This window comes from Sphaeramia orbicularis, chromosome 6, assembly GCF_902148855.1.
Source record: "Sphaeramia orbicularis chromosome 6, fSphaOr1.1, whole genome shotgun sequence".
In the NCBI taxonomy this organism is placed as follows: domain Eukaryota; kingdom Metazoa; phylum Chordata; class Actinopteri; order Kurtiformes; family Apogonidae; genus Sphaeramia; species Sphaeramia orbicularis.
The window spans coordinates 5,967,271-5,982,496 of NC_043962.1; the positions used below are offsets into that span (position 1 = coordinate 5,967,271).

At 36.5% G+C, this 15,226-nt stretch overlaps 1 long non-coding RNA gene across 1 annotated transcript; it reads left to right on the forward strand.

The window, feature by feature from the left end:
* Positions 1–201: 201 nt before the first annotated feature.
* Positions 202–15,226, forward strand: LOC115421581 (uncharacterized). The gene is made up of 5 exons (XR_003935703.1): positions 202–234; positions 4,762–4,897; positions 5,018–5,127; positions 9,342–9,473; positions 15,212–15,226. It is a non-coding gene; the product is annotated as an uncharacterized LOC115421581 (long non-coding RNA).

A 15,226-nucleotide genomic window follows, 5' to 3' on the forward strand; every position in this document is an offset into this window, starting at 1 on the left:
TAATGTCTTCTGGCGGAGCTATCAGATACCCAGCCGTCTCCCGCTGCTCCTGACCCATGAAGGGGTGCTCCTGCCGGGCTCCACGGTCCGGTTCAGCGTGGGACTCTCCTCGGAACATGCACCTGGTGAAGAACCGCCTGCTGAGGGGCACTTCTCTGAAGAGCACCATCATAGGACTGATTCCAAACACCAGAGACCCGAGCACGAAGCAGATGACCTCCCCACCCTGCACAAGTAAAGTCCAGTTTGTGTGGAGCTGCTGTTTTTTAGCTCGGTTGTGGCTGATGGACTTCTGGTGTTGTTGTTTTGCCCTGGGGGTCTGAGGTGACATTTGCCAAGTGGGCAAAACCTCAAACCTCTGGACTTTAAGGAGCCACGAAATAAAATTATTTTCATGTCAAGGTAGAAGTCAATAGCTCTGCCACTCACAAAAAATATACCACATAACCGTAGATAATACGTTTTTATTTTCCTGATTTTCCTCGAATCTGCTCCTTCAGATGTACTCCACTGTAAATACAGTTTTACTTTTTTTTTTTTTTTCCCTCCAACCTTATTAATCAAAATCTGGCGTTACATTCAAAAGATTTCCATAGAGAAATATTTAATTTTTTAAAATTAATTTATTTATTTGCATACAACGACAAATCAACATTAGGACAAGCCCAGAAACCGATTGTGCAGGTGAGATCAGAAAACCCATGGGGCTTATAATATTAATTTCACCTCATGACAACATTAGCATAAGGAAGACAATAGAAAACAAACCATAATAGACTAAGTACAGCAAAAATATAAACAAAGAATACTATTATTAATACTATTTAAAAATACTATTTTCCAGACTGAGCATTTAGAGCACAGGTGTCAAACAAATGGCCCGGGGGCCAAAACCGGCCCACCACAGGGTCCAATCGGCCCGTAGGATGAATTTGTGAACTGCAAAAATTATATTTATAGTGGCAATCCAGCTACATAAAATGCCACGTGTGTGACCATCTGCATGGGTCATAATTTTTATGGACAGAATTTCTAGGCGCAGCCAGGAGCCGGAGGGGGTCCGGTTTGGGGACCACAGGATTTCGTCTCTGCTTTTTGCAGATGACGTTGTCCTGTTGGCCTCATCGAACCTGGACCTCCAGCGTGCCCTGGGGCAGTTTGCAGTCGAGTGTGAAGCGAGCGGGATGAGGATCAGCACCTCCAAATCCGAGGCCATGGTTCTGGACCGGGAAAAGGTGGTCTGCCCTCTCCGGGTCGGTGGAGAGTCTTTGCCCCAAGTGGAGGAGTTCAAGTATCTTGGGGTCTTGTTCATGAGTGAGGGAAAGATGGAGCGTGAGATTGACAGACGGATCGGTGCAGCGTCTGCAGTGATGCAGTCGCTTTATGGTCTTCGTGGTGAAGAAGGAGCTGAGCTGAGAGGAGAAGCTCTTGATTTACCGGTCAGTCTACGTTCCTACCCTCACCTATGGTCATGAGCTTTGGGTCATGACCAAAAGGACAAGATCCCGGATACAAGCGGTCGAAATGAGTTTCCTCCGCAGGGTGGCTGGGCGCACCCTTAGGGATAGGGTGAGGAGCTCAGTCACCAGGGAGGAGCTCAGAGTAGAGCCGCTGCTCCTCCACATCCAGAGGGGCCAGCTGAGGGGGCTCGGGCATCTGTTTCGGATGCCTCCTGGACGCCTCCCTGGGGAGGTGTTCCGGGCATGTCCCACCGGGAGGAGACCTTGGGAAGACCTAGACACGTTGGAGAGACTATGTCTCTCGGGCTGCTATTTGTATAGAACATATCAAAAAGCAAAATAAAATAAGTAACTAAATAAAAGTCAGAGGTCTAATCAGGATCAGTACATTTATATTGTCATAAACAGTCAAAGCTTGTTTGTTTTTGACACATTTCAGTGTTTGTTTTTGTTTTTTTGTTTTTTCCCGTTCGTTATCTTGTTGATATAAATTCAGAACAGTGGGTGGCTCTTCATGAATCTGCATCTGTGGTTAAACTGTTTGACAATCTTAATTAAGGTGTTATACATAATTTCCCATTTTTTGTTTTGTATTATAACTCGATACTTCATGTCTTTGTATTCCAGCTTTGGTGATGGAGTGTCCTTTTCAGATATCCAGTCTTGAAATGCTTCCCTAAACACTCTGGTCTAAGTGCAGTTAAAACCAGGTGTTCTAAGACTCAGTGTCAGAGTCACAAAAAACAGTTGTTCTTGTCTCAATGTCAAATTACAGTTTTACGTAACCCTTAGTGAACGCTCAGGCCATTTGTGTGCAATTTGGTCATTTTTTTTTTTGATTTTGTGATCATTATATCTTTGTTTTTGCACCCTCTGAGGACCCTCAGGCCAAAAACCAGTTAAACTGCTGCTATTAATCATCATGCATGAATATTTTTCTCTTTTTGGTACTTTTGAGCAGAACTGAAGTGATTTGTGAGATTTCTGCAGAAAACATAGAAAATATTACTATATGATGATTTTGTAGAAGTTTTTTACATGTACTTTTTTGACTCCTGGGTCCTCAGAAGATGCACTTTTTTTTTTTTTTTTTTAATTTTCAAGACTAATCACCAGCAATGCCCCTGCCCAACTATTCATTATGTAAAAATATAATCTATTTTTTTTTCCATAAATAACAATGACACCATATATTCATACCAGAATTTAAATGGTTAAAATCCTGAGCATTACTGAACATTTGTTAGTTTTGTGCTGAGCTGAACTGGTTTGACAAATTAATGCAGAAAAATATTGATATATGATGATTTATGGCAGTTTTTTTTTACATGAGCCTTTTTGTCTCGAGGGTCCAGAGGGTGTAAATTAAAGGGAAGCACTAGGGTTAACTGTGCCTCTAGCGTCAGATAAACATCTCATACTGTATTTGCTGTGTTTCTGGAAAAGTCCAGACTTTTGCCCTGCATTCGAAAACACCAGCCAAGTTCAGAGGTGGACTTTAACCTTGGACAGATCCATGCAGACCAGTCCTGTTAACATGTAGAAAACAGCCCATTCGACTGTTTACCAGCTTCATTACTGAAACTGAGTCAGTGTCATTTAGGGCTCCAACAAATTATTATTATCTTTATTAACCCTTTAATCCCTGACATGTCTGAACGTTGTGAATGTATGATTTATTTCAAATATTCATAAAAATTCAGCCGTTTTCCTCAATAGGAAAATGTGCTGCTGAATAGACCTTGTTCTGTCCATAGACATCTGAGCATGCTCAGTACATCCCCTGCCTCCTGTAGAATGGAGGCTAAACACAGCAGTGAGTGAGATCGACTCACTGTAAAAATAGAAGGTTTGGGCTTTTTTTAAAATTATTATTATTTTTTTACACCATTTTCTTTTTGGTGTTTTTGTTTGTTTGTTTGTTTTTACTGTTGTTTGCAGTGTTGTCATGGTTTTCCTTTATTTATTTTTGCTGTGTTTTTACTGAGTTTTGTCTGTGTAACTGCTTTTTGGAGTTCAACCAGGTGTCAAAAATCAGCTGAACTGATTTAGAAAAGAAGAGCCCAAAACTAAAACTACTGAGACCAGATTCAAATATTTGTTGCTTTTGTTTTTATTTTTTTTTTTACTTCATTTTAGTTTTTTTTTTGCATATTTTTTCATGTTATTTATTATTTTGTAAATATTTTATTTGTTTTGTTCATTTAGTTGCTTATTTTGTTTATTTCTTACATTTGTTTTTATTTTTTATATTTTCTTCAGTTCTGTTCAGTTTGTGGCTTTTTGTTCATGTTACTTATTTGTTGGTTTATTATTAATTTGTGTTCATTTCATTGATCACTTTGGCTGTTTTTGCTCATTTTGTTGCTTATTTTATAATTTTTTTTGAAAGTGTAACTGCTTTTTGGAGTTCAACCAGGTGTCAAAAAGTAGCTAGACTGATTTAGAAAAAACAGCCCAGAACTAAAACTACTGGGCCCAAATTCAAATATTTGTTGCTTTTGGTTTTCTTTCTTTCTTTCTTCTTTCTTCTTCTTCTTTCTTTCTTTCTTTCTTTCTTTCTTTCTTTCTTTCTTTTCTTTTCTTGTTTTTTTTTTTTTTTTTTTTTTTTTTTTTTTTTTTTTACTTCCTTTTAGTCTTTTTTTTGCATATTTTTTCATGTCATTATATTTTGTAAGTATTTATTTGTTTTTGTTCATGTTACTTATTTTGTTGGTTATTGTTAATTTGTGTTCATGTCATTGATCACTTTGGCTATTTTTGCTCATTTTGTTGCTTATGTGTTTGTTTGTTTTTTTGAAAGTGTAACTGCTTTTTGGAGTTCAACCAGGTGTCAAAAATCAGCTGGACTGATTTAGAAAAGAAGAGCCCAAAACTAAAACTACTGAGACCAAATTCAAATCCTTGTTGTTGTCCATTGTGTTCCAGTTCACAGTTCATGTTCAACATCCTAAATCTCTTACTGATGTACATTCTGAATGCCTTATTTAGTCCAAACCTGTCAAACTTCAATTCTCTTTGTCTTTGTCCGTTATTCCACCTGTTTTGACCCAAAAACACACAGTAAAACAAAACCACTGAAGAAAGGAACACAAACACATACTCATAGCAGCTTTAAACCTGAAACAGATGCAGATTCACAGCAGCACCTTTACCTGGAATCACTTCTCAGGTTTTAATGGTTAATCGTTTAATTATTTGTTCTGTAAAGATCCAGTTTTTCGATGAACTCAGAAAGTTCACGGTGTCATTACACTCATCTAAAACGCTCCTGTAAGTGTGTCTGCCTTTTTTTGTTCAGGGTTGGTACAGCGGGCATCGCAGTGCAGGTGGTGGGCAGTAACTGGCCAAAGCCACACTACACCCTCCTCATCACTGGACTGTGTCGCTTCAGTGTGACGAGTCTGTTGAAGGAACGACCCTTCGTACTCGCAGAGGTACAGCACATGCGTGTTTCACATCAGCACCGTGTCATTGAACTAATGTGTATATACTTTAAGACTGAATGCAATAACAATAATACATCTAATGCATCTTTGGGTCTGTAAAATGTGCAGGTGGAGCAGTTGGATAAACTGGAGCAGTACACATCACCATCAGACAGTGTCCCACAGAAGATGGAGAACTAGGGGAACTTTCTCAGAAGTTTTATCAGGCTGCGCTACAGGTTTGCGTTTCTGATTTTTATTATGTATCTACTCCTCGAGATTAGATTAGATTAGATAGAACTTTACAGAACACCGAATGTATACAGGAAGCGGTTATATACGTGGGGGTGCAGTCCATAACTAACGCTGGGGTGAAATGAAAGTGAAGCTTTACATGTTCAAATTCCAACTCCCAGGTTCTATTCCTCTATTATACAACAGATCTTACATTAAATTTTCACTGCTTTTACACAGTACTGTACGTATGTATAAAACTCAAAATAGATAGATAGATAGATAGATAGATAGATAGATAGATAGACAATCTTAATTCATCTATTAATTCCATTCTGCCAGTGTAACAAATGAAAATTATCTTGGTAAGATTTCTTGAAATCAGATTTTCCAGATCTATCGTCTAAAAATCAGTTCTTATATCTCACTGAAAAGTTCTCTTTAGGTGACTGTATTATTTTAAGTATGATGAGATTTGGACTAGAAATGAGAAAATACATTGGGAAGATTTAAATTTTGCAGTGTATTTTCAAAAAGCACTAAAAATAAGTGATTTCTCATAAATCAGAGGACCAGAAGCTTTGTTGTTGTTGTTGGTGTGTTCTATGTTCAGGAACTGCTTGAACTGAATTGTCCCTTGGGGAATAACAAAGTTCTCTGTATCTGTATAAGTATATGCAGGGTGCAATTTGTCAAAAAAAGAAGGGAGGATGTTTTTTTTTTTTCTTTTTTTTTTTTTGTCGGAGCGGGGGGGGGGGGTGGAGGCAGTTAAATATGTGGGGGTGTGGTCCATAACTAACATAACTAACGCTGGCATGAAACGAAAGTGAAACTTTACATACTTTAAATGTCCAACTCCTGGTTCCATTCCTCTATTATAAACAGATCTTACGTGAAATTTTCACACCTTCTAACCTGTATCCACTGGACACTCACGTTAACCCCCCCTTTACGGCACCCCAGTGCATGGGGATGTTCACGAATTCTGAGATTGCAACAGTTCGGTTCAGGTAAACGTTAGTGTCAGTAATGTAGGATATAGGTGGAAGAAAACTGTCACAACCTGTGGTATTTACATTGGTTGGTTGTCTTGCCCACCCCCATCCCTGGGATGAAATTCAATGAGCAGAAGTAGTGATGTGAAAACAAGTCGCACCCTGGAATCAAAGACTTTTTATGTGACATCATCTTTCAGGAAGATTTAGTCATTTTTACCTCCACCAAGGAGGTTATGTTTTTGTCGGCGTTGGTTGTCTGTCTGTCTGTTTTTTGTGCAAGATAACACAAAAAGTTATGGACAGATTTGGTTGAAAATTTCAGGAAATGTTGATACTGGCACAAGGAGCGAATGATTAAATTTTGGTGGTGATCGGGGGTGGGGTGGGGGGGCACCACTGATCTGCCTTGGCGGAGGTCTGCGCTGTCTTTTCTAGAAAAGTACTCGTAGAGCGCAGACCTCCGCCAAGGCAGATCAGTGGTGCCCCCCCACCCCGATCACCACCAAAATTGAATCATTTGTTCCTTGTGCCAGCATCAACATTTCCTGAAATTTTCATCCAAATCCAGGGCACTGATCTGCCTAGGCGGAGGTCTGTGCTCTCGAGTGCTTCTAGTCTTACCAAGATTAGCTCTTTGTAAAAGCGTTCTATCAAAACAAGCTCCTTTCGACACTATCGCCCCTTTACCACATCACTACTGTTACGGGAATTTCCCCTTTATTCCTGAACGTCATCTGTGTAAATGAAATGGTGGATCATTTGGTCCTACCTCTGTAACTCCTCTGGAGGTAGAAACAGAGCTGATAAAGGTGGAAGCAGGATTCAGGAATGCTATGGAAAAGGAACAGCTCTGGTTCCACAACCAAGGGGTGACGTTTTGATGATGTACATGTGCAACCCCTGTGCCCCTGGGGGGGGGTTAAAAATGACCATGACCCATGTACAGTAAACAAACATAACCTGTCTTACTTCTGTTCCTCCTTTGGCTGTGGAAATCAGTCAAGAGTGGGAAAAAAGGTGGGATCACCATCTGACCTTTGACCTGGATCTGTGGAAAAGTGTGTGTTGTCAGGAAAGTCCTGCTCCTGCCTTTAGTGCTGCTCGAAACACCTGTGATTCATTTCTGGAAATCCAAACTCTGCTACAGTCTTTTCTTGTCCTCTGCTCCAGAATACTAACAGTGTGGAGACGTAGGAGTCTGTTATGGTAGTAAATGATACTTTAAAAGGGTGATCTGTCTTGGAAATGACCCATGTGCCCAGTTCTGACAGACGGAGCCTGCAGTACTGGTCGAAAAATAAACAAACTTATGTTCATTTATCCCTGACATGAATACTGCTCTATTGAACCTGTTCATATTTCTTCAGGTTATTCTTGTGTTTTGAGAAATGATAGTTTGTTATAATGTAAATACAGTAAAATTACATGAAAATGTTTACATTTACAAAGAGAAAAATGTGGAGTTGTCATTATTTATAGGTTTATGATTGTATTTTACTGGTCCAACCCATTTGAGATTGAATTGGTCTGAATGTGGAACCTGAACTAAAATGAGTGTTAATATCTTAATGTAATTTTTGCATTTCACAAATTCATCCCATGGGCTGGACTGGACCCTTGGAGGGTCGGATTTGGCCCCCGGACCGTATGTCTGACACTGGCTTAGGAGATCAAACCAACCAAAAGATAAGATCAGACTGGATAGTAAATGCTCACAACATGATTATGTATAATCCAACACAGGAAGTTTTGGTAACACAACACAAAACAACACAACATCCAGGTATACATATAAAAATGCTACAAGACAAAAGGAAAGGAAATAGTAATAACAATAACTATTATAACAGTACTGAAAAACAGGCAGTTGCATATTAGAAAATACTAGTAGAAATAAATAAAGTAGTATTATTATTATTATTATTATTGTTATAATAATTATATATTATATTATTATTATTATTATTATTGTTATTATTATATTATTATTATTATTATATTATATTATTATTATATAATAATAATAATAATAATAATGATAAAAATAAATAAGTAATTATGTTACAATATTACAATATGCACTATAAAATAAATAAATATATTGTATGTGTGTGTTGTATGCTGACAAAATTAACATGTTAACGTGGATTTATCCATCATCATGATTAATCTGATTACAAATTTTAACACAATTAACCCATCTGCAGCACAGAATAACTCTGAACGTCTTTGGTGACACATTTCGGGCAGTTTGTCCAAGTGGAGTTAGCGTCACGCACGAACAAATGGGCAGTTAATCCAGAAATATGAGGACAAGAAAACCCAAAATGGAACAGTCGACCGACATAAAGTATTAAACACTCTGCAGGAAGGAGTTTTCTTTTCACTGAAGCACATTAACACGACGCATACATTAGTCGGTTCAGATTCTGCTAGCACTTCAGCTAACGCGTCACCCAGTTTACGACAAACACATTAAGTGCATACGTATTCCCTTCTTTCTTGAGTCTGACTCATGCAAAATGAAACGCCATTAATATAGGTTAAAATGATATTTAATTGTGATTAATCTAAATTAATCCACAGCAACTCTGTGATTTATCTGATTAAAACTTTTAATCGTTTGACAGCGCTAATAATTATAATAAAGTGATAATAGTAATAATAGTCATAACAACGATATACAAGTAATATAGGTGGTAAGTAATAATATAATAATAATGATAATAATAATAATAAGCAATAAGAAAACTAAATTTACAACAAATAAACAAACATACGGAAGCATCTTGCACTCACACAAAAAAAAAAATTTGACTGTTTTAAAACAGAGCTGAATTTAAATTTTTTCAGAAAACCGTATCTTATTAATTCAGAAAATCAGAGCTGAATATTTTTTTTTTTTTTACTTATTTTTTCTCGTAATTACAAGAATTATTTCATTCATTCGGAAAAACAGAGCCAAATAAATTTTTTGTGTGAATGCAATATGCTTCTGTACAAACATTACTCACTGGAGACAATAAACACCACTGATGAAGGTTTCTGTAAAAAGCCAGATTTGAGCATTTGGACGTGCAGTGTGAACAGAGCCTTATTCCAGCTGTAAACTGTCAATGATCATGAAAACATCAGGATGTGATGGATGTGATTTTAGATCCGAGGAGACGTGTAACTGTGTGTGTGTGTGTGTGTGTGTGTGTGTGTGTGTGTGTGTGTAGTTGTTGGGTATGTTGGACATGTCTGTTCCAGTTGTGGCCAAGTTCCGCCGTCTTCTGGACAGCCTGCCCAGGGAAACGCTTCCAGATGTGGTGGCGTCCATGATCCGCACCTCCAACAAGGAGAAACTGCAGGTGGGGGATTTTGGTTTTGATGCTAAAAACATGTTCTGAAAGTTAGAATCTGACAGGTGTCATGATGTGTCCCAGTATTTTTGTCCACATACTGTAGATAAATAAAAATATATAAATAAAACCTTGTGCACGTAAACACAGTCGGTCATTCATGGATCGATGCGACTTTTGGTCTGGGCTGATCCCATTCATTAGTGATCCAGGACACTATTAACTAATATTTCCAACTTGTAAACATTTGACAATCATGTAAAGAAAGTCCACATCAACTGTTTTTCCACGGTATTTATTGGATCAGAAATAATCAGTTAAATGAATAAACTGGGTTCAGTGGTAACAGGACTGCCGCCTCTAATGAGGTTCCATCAAAGCCACAAAGGGCATTTTTAACTTCATTTATTGGATGAGATTTTACTGATAATTGTAAAAATGTTAACCCTTTAGGTGCTTTCAATATCCAGATTTCAGAAGAATGTAGATGCAGAAACCTCTTATGTCCAAAACGGTCATTTTTCAGGAAACTGGAAAAATGATCTATATTCTAAAAAAAATGAATGGAGATGTAGTCACAGGGCATTTTCAACACTTTTAATTGGTTAAATATGTCAAAACCATCCAGCCAACGTGAACACTGACCAATAGAATAGTTTTATGATAAAAAAAATAAATAAAAAGACCAAAAATAGACTTACGAGGTTTCAGCCCGACAGTGACAATATTCAAGTGGACTACGCTAAGATTTGAAAAAACTGTATCCTGGAAGTGTTTAGAGATAAAGTCAGACTGTAAATGAGAAAAGTATTGAGTATGACCCAAAGTTTATAATGGGACTAAATTTTTTTTTTTTTTTTTTTTCAACTTTATTGAAAATATACAGTATGTGTATACAAACATCAAGACATTTTAAACAGACATCAAGATGTCAAAGGAAAAATCATCCAAACAAATAAATTAACATAATACAAATGCTTACAGACACAAAGAAGAAAAGACAATAATAATAATAACTTAAAATATATATCTAAAAAAAAAAAAAAAAAAAATTCAGTCATTTGAAAGAATTCTATATAATTGTCAGAGTGTTGTGCTTTTCTTGTTAAAGATAAATTCCTGTGAATCAATATATTTTTCAAATTCATTTATAAAGACTTAAAAATTTGGGCATGTTTTGGCATATTTACTTTTGTGTATGTAAAATTTTCCAAATAAAATGATCAAATTAACAATAAATTCAGAATTATGTGTGTCATGTTCAAAATATGTAAATACATTTTGAGATGTTATAACTATAGTTTCATTACATTTAGATATAAGATAGTTTTCAATTTAGGACCAGAAGTCAGAAGAATGCACACAAAGAAAGAATAAGTGTAAAGTTGTTTCAGGATAAGAATTACACAAGTTACGTATTTCTTCAATGTCAGAAAATGTCTAAGTAAAATAGTGTTGGAGGGTATATGTTATGTAAAATCTTGAGACGTATTATTTTAATTTTGTTCGTAATACAGAATTTATATGGTATCGTCCATGCTGTTGACCATTCAATTTCAGAGAAAGTTGAGTTCCAGAAGCTTTACCTCTGGGTGAGATTTTCTCTTTTAATAATGATGGGAGTAAATGTACTCATCTAATTTGCATATTGTGACGTCACAGGACGGCGGCCATGTTAGATTGCGTTACTTTGAGTAAAACTGAACTTTGAACATATTTACATGGAAGTTTTCTTTGTATTTTTGTTTTTTTTGTCATCTTATCCTTACATTATTACATTATTACAAAAGTAAAATGCAGTAAGTTTTAGTATCTTTTTGTCCAAATCTGTCCTTATCTATCCAAACTAAAAGTAAATAAACGTTACTTACATTATTAAAAGAACAAACATGTTGGAGGCAGTGTGGTCAAATAAATGCAAACCATGCACATGTCTTCTGGTGTTGCCCCAAAATAGAACCATTTTGGGACAAAGTAAACTCTGATAAATGAGGTACGAGGATATACGGTTAACAGGAATTGTTCCACCTTATATTTGGGAAATATAAGTACAGTTGGACTGAAAGAAGATAATTACTTTGTCAGAATTCTTCTCACAGCTGGCAGGAAGGCCGTAACAAGAAACTGGCCTGTTACGGACCAACCTAGATATACTCAGTGTCAATGAAAACGCAACACTTGAAGATTCTTATATTTTTTTAAATCAATGAGGATTTTTATTCCATCACTCTTTGGAATTAATCATAGGCCATTTCTATACAGTAAAATAAAAATCACATCCAAATTTGTTGACAAAAAAAAGGATAAAGAAAGAAACTCAAGGACCCCCAAAACCAAAAGTCACAAAGCGGTCCCGGAGGTTGCAGCTCAGTGTAGCGTCCTGCTGTGGCGTGGTCACACGTGCTCGTCCAGGGCGAGGTCTGTCTGCAGTTGGCCAGTTTCTTCATGCCTCTGTTGCATCCTGACTATGGTGGACACATTGCATCCAAAACGGCGCCCACCTGCCGAGCAGAGATTCCGGCCTCCAGGAGCCCCATAGCATGGCATCTGTGGTCAGTGTCAGTCTAGGCATCGCTGAGTTATTGCAAATGATTTTGGTGCTTTTCAGTTTGCCTTTATATACAGAACATGACACTCCTTAACTGACCACAGTTCCTGAAGTGAGCAGTTCATTTGAGCGATGAGAAAAACAAGTCTTATGAATGCAGACAAGTTCATTCAAGCGTGACAATAGCTCAGCCTGTCTCAGGTTGTTAAGAGATTGTCTGGGATTATCTTATACAGGTGAAACTGAAACATACGGATGCAGCTCAGGAACAATAAAACACATTCAAGTGTTGCGTTTTCATTGGCACTGAGTATACAGGGTGGGGAAGCAAAATTACAATATTTTGAGGCAGGGATTGAAAGACAGTGTATGACCAATTAGTTTATTGAAAGTCTGATAATTTATTTGCCACAAGAAAATGTACATAATAGAAAATGTTTTTATTCTCTGTGTCCTCCTCTTTCTCAATAACTGCCTTCACACGCTTCCTGAAACTTGCGCAAGTGTTCCTCAAATATTTGGTGACAACTTCTCCCATTCTTCTTTAATAGTATCTTCCAGACTTTCTGGTAATAGTTTTGCTCATAGTCATTCTCTTCTTTCCATTATAAACAGTCTTTATGGACACTCCAACTATTTTGAAATCTCCTTTGGTGTGACGAGTGCATTCAGCAAATCACACACTCTTTGACGTTTGCTTTCCTGATTACTCATATGGGCAAAAGTTTGTGAAAAGGTATGGATAATAGTGTTAGGTATGATTATGACATCAATATATGTTTGGTTTCAAAACAACTGACGTAGTGCCTGCTGAGAAAAAACAACTAAATGTTCATTGTAAATTTTGCTTCCACACCCTGTACAAACAATGGTTAGATATAGTACAGGAAATAAGGGTGATAGAAAAAAATGACTTATACCTTAAGATTAAAAAAAGACGAGTTTGATAGAAAATGGGACAAATGGATTTGATTTAAAAACAAAGACGTCAGCGCTGAAATGTGATGCCCTTATTTTCCTTTTATTGGATGTCTTTTTGTTGAATACTGCACCCCTCAACTGGCCTTGCTGTACTGTTTGTTGTATTTTATGTCCATGAACATGTGAAAAGGAAGTAAAAAAAATTAATTATAAAAAAAATAAAATAAATAACCTTTACTACTTCCTAAACCAGCTGTGGACCACACCTTTAAACTGGATTTACTTCTTCACCTTGAATAGAAATATGTCCTGAAATGGTAAGGCAAGGCAAGTTTATTTGTATAGCACATTTCAGCAACAAGGCAATTCAAGGTGCTTCACACAGGACATTGAAATACAACGACAGGGAAAAAGAAACACATTTAAAACATTATAAAAGAAACATGTAAAAGGTGATTAAAAACAGCAAGTAAGAAAACAACATAAAATCCAAAAAAAAAAGAAAAGAATTAGTGTTAGAATTGAAGGCTCACATGTCCGCTGTACTGGTATTGGAGTTATGGTTTGTTTCAGTCAGTTATGTTGATTGTCTGAATACTGCGACTTTGTGAAAGGGTTTATATCAGACTGATCATGGGTCTAATCCTGTAGTCCAATGTTGTCCAGGGCTCATGGTCCTGTTCCCACGTGGAAAAACTCAGCTTCATATTATGTTGTTTTTGAATGTCATGGATCTGATCTGCGTGATTTACCCGAAGAACATGAATCACAATGTGCTGAAGGAACTTTTACCCCAGGAGAGTTTGGGGGAATTAGTTCTTGGAACATTCAGTTAAATACTGAGAATGTTCCGTTGAATTGGTCGACTTGAGCCTTTGGTTTCATTTAATCTCAAATGAAACCAAATTGGTTTCATCTCAGAGTCCTTGAGGAGCAGATCTCTGAAGGAGGGGGTTTAATTTGGGTTGTTTTGGTCTTAATTTGTGTTTGGACCAGGATCAAGATGGAGATACAGACACTATGTGGACAAAAGTATGTGGACACTTTGACTTCAGGTGTTTCTTTTCTAACAGGGGTCTGGGATACAAAACAATAACGACTAATGTCAGAGTATAGTTTTATATTATGGGATAATATCATTGCATTGGTTAGTTTGGGTTAAATTGTCATCTTTGCTTCTAAAATCCCTCAGAGATGGTTTGGACTAAATTTCTCTTGACATTGATTTGCTTTTTAATCCATGTCTGTGATTTTAAATGTTCTTCCTCTAAATTTCCCAAGTATTTTCCTGCTCTGACTGTAAATAATAATTTTCTACCAGAACTAACCATCTACTTTCTTCACATCTTACTGAGGAAGAAAATCTACCATTAAACTTTAAGGAAATACTGATATATAAATATATTATTAATATAATATAATATAAAATATAATATAAATATTGGGACGCATCATGTCTACAGCTGTAAGGTGTCCTGTTCATGATGATCTGAGATAAAAACATCAATATTTCCTTAAAGTTTAATGGGAGATTTTTTTTCCTCAGAAAGTAGATGGTTAGTTGTGGAAATTTAGAGGTAGAACATTTAAAATCATAGTCATGGATTAAAATAACATAATAATAATGTTGAGAGAAATTAAGTCCAAACCATCTCTGTGTCATTTTGGAAACAAAGATAACAATTTAAACCAAACTAACCAATGCAATGATATTTACCCCATAATATAAAACTATATTCTGACATTAGTCATTATTGGTTTGTATCCCAGACCCCTGTTTGAAAAGAAACACCTGAATTCAACGTGTCCACATACTTTTGTCCATATAGTGTATATATACAGTCGCAGAAAAAATGATTAGACCATCAAAAGTCATCATAAACAATGGTTATGCAATCCAGTCCTAACTCCTGTGTGTCATGTGACTAAAACAGACAGAAAAGAAAACATGGAACGTCTAAAAGCACTGTTTTTATCAGTCCAATGACAGATATTGATGGAAGAACTGAAGTGATTCTGGTTATTATCAAGAAAACATGTTAAATGGATAGATATCAGCTCTGAAATTAAACTACTATGAGCTGTTTTTGTTGTTTTCATTATATTTGTCCAAACAAATGGACCTTTAGTTGGACCAGGCATTAAAATGAACAAGAAACTGAAGAAAACAAGGGTGGTCTAATAATTTTTTCTGCGACTGTGACAGCATTTATTATGTTTTTTCCTCTGAAATGAGTGTATATAATAAAATGAACCCTTTGCATGTCTTTGTTGGAAGGTCTTAGATGCTGTG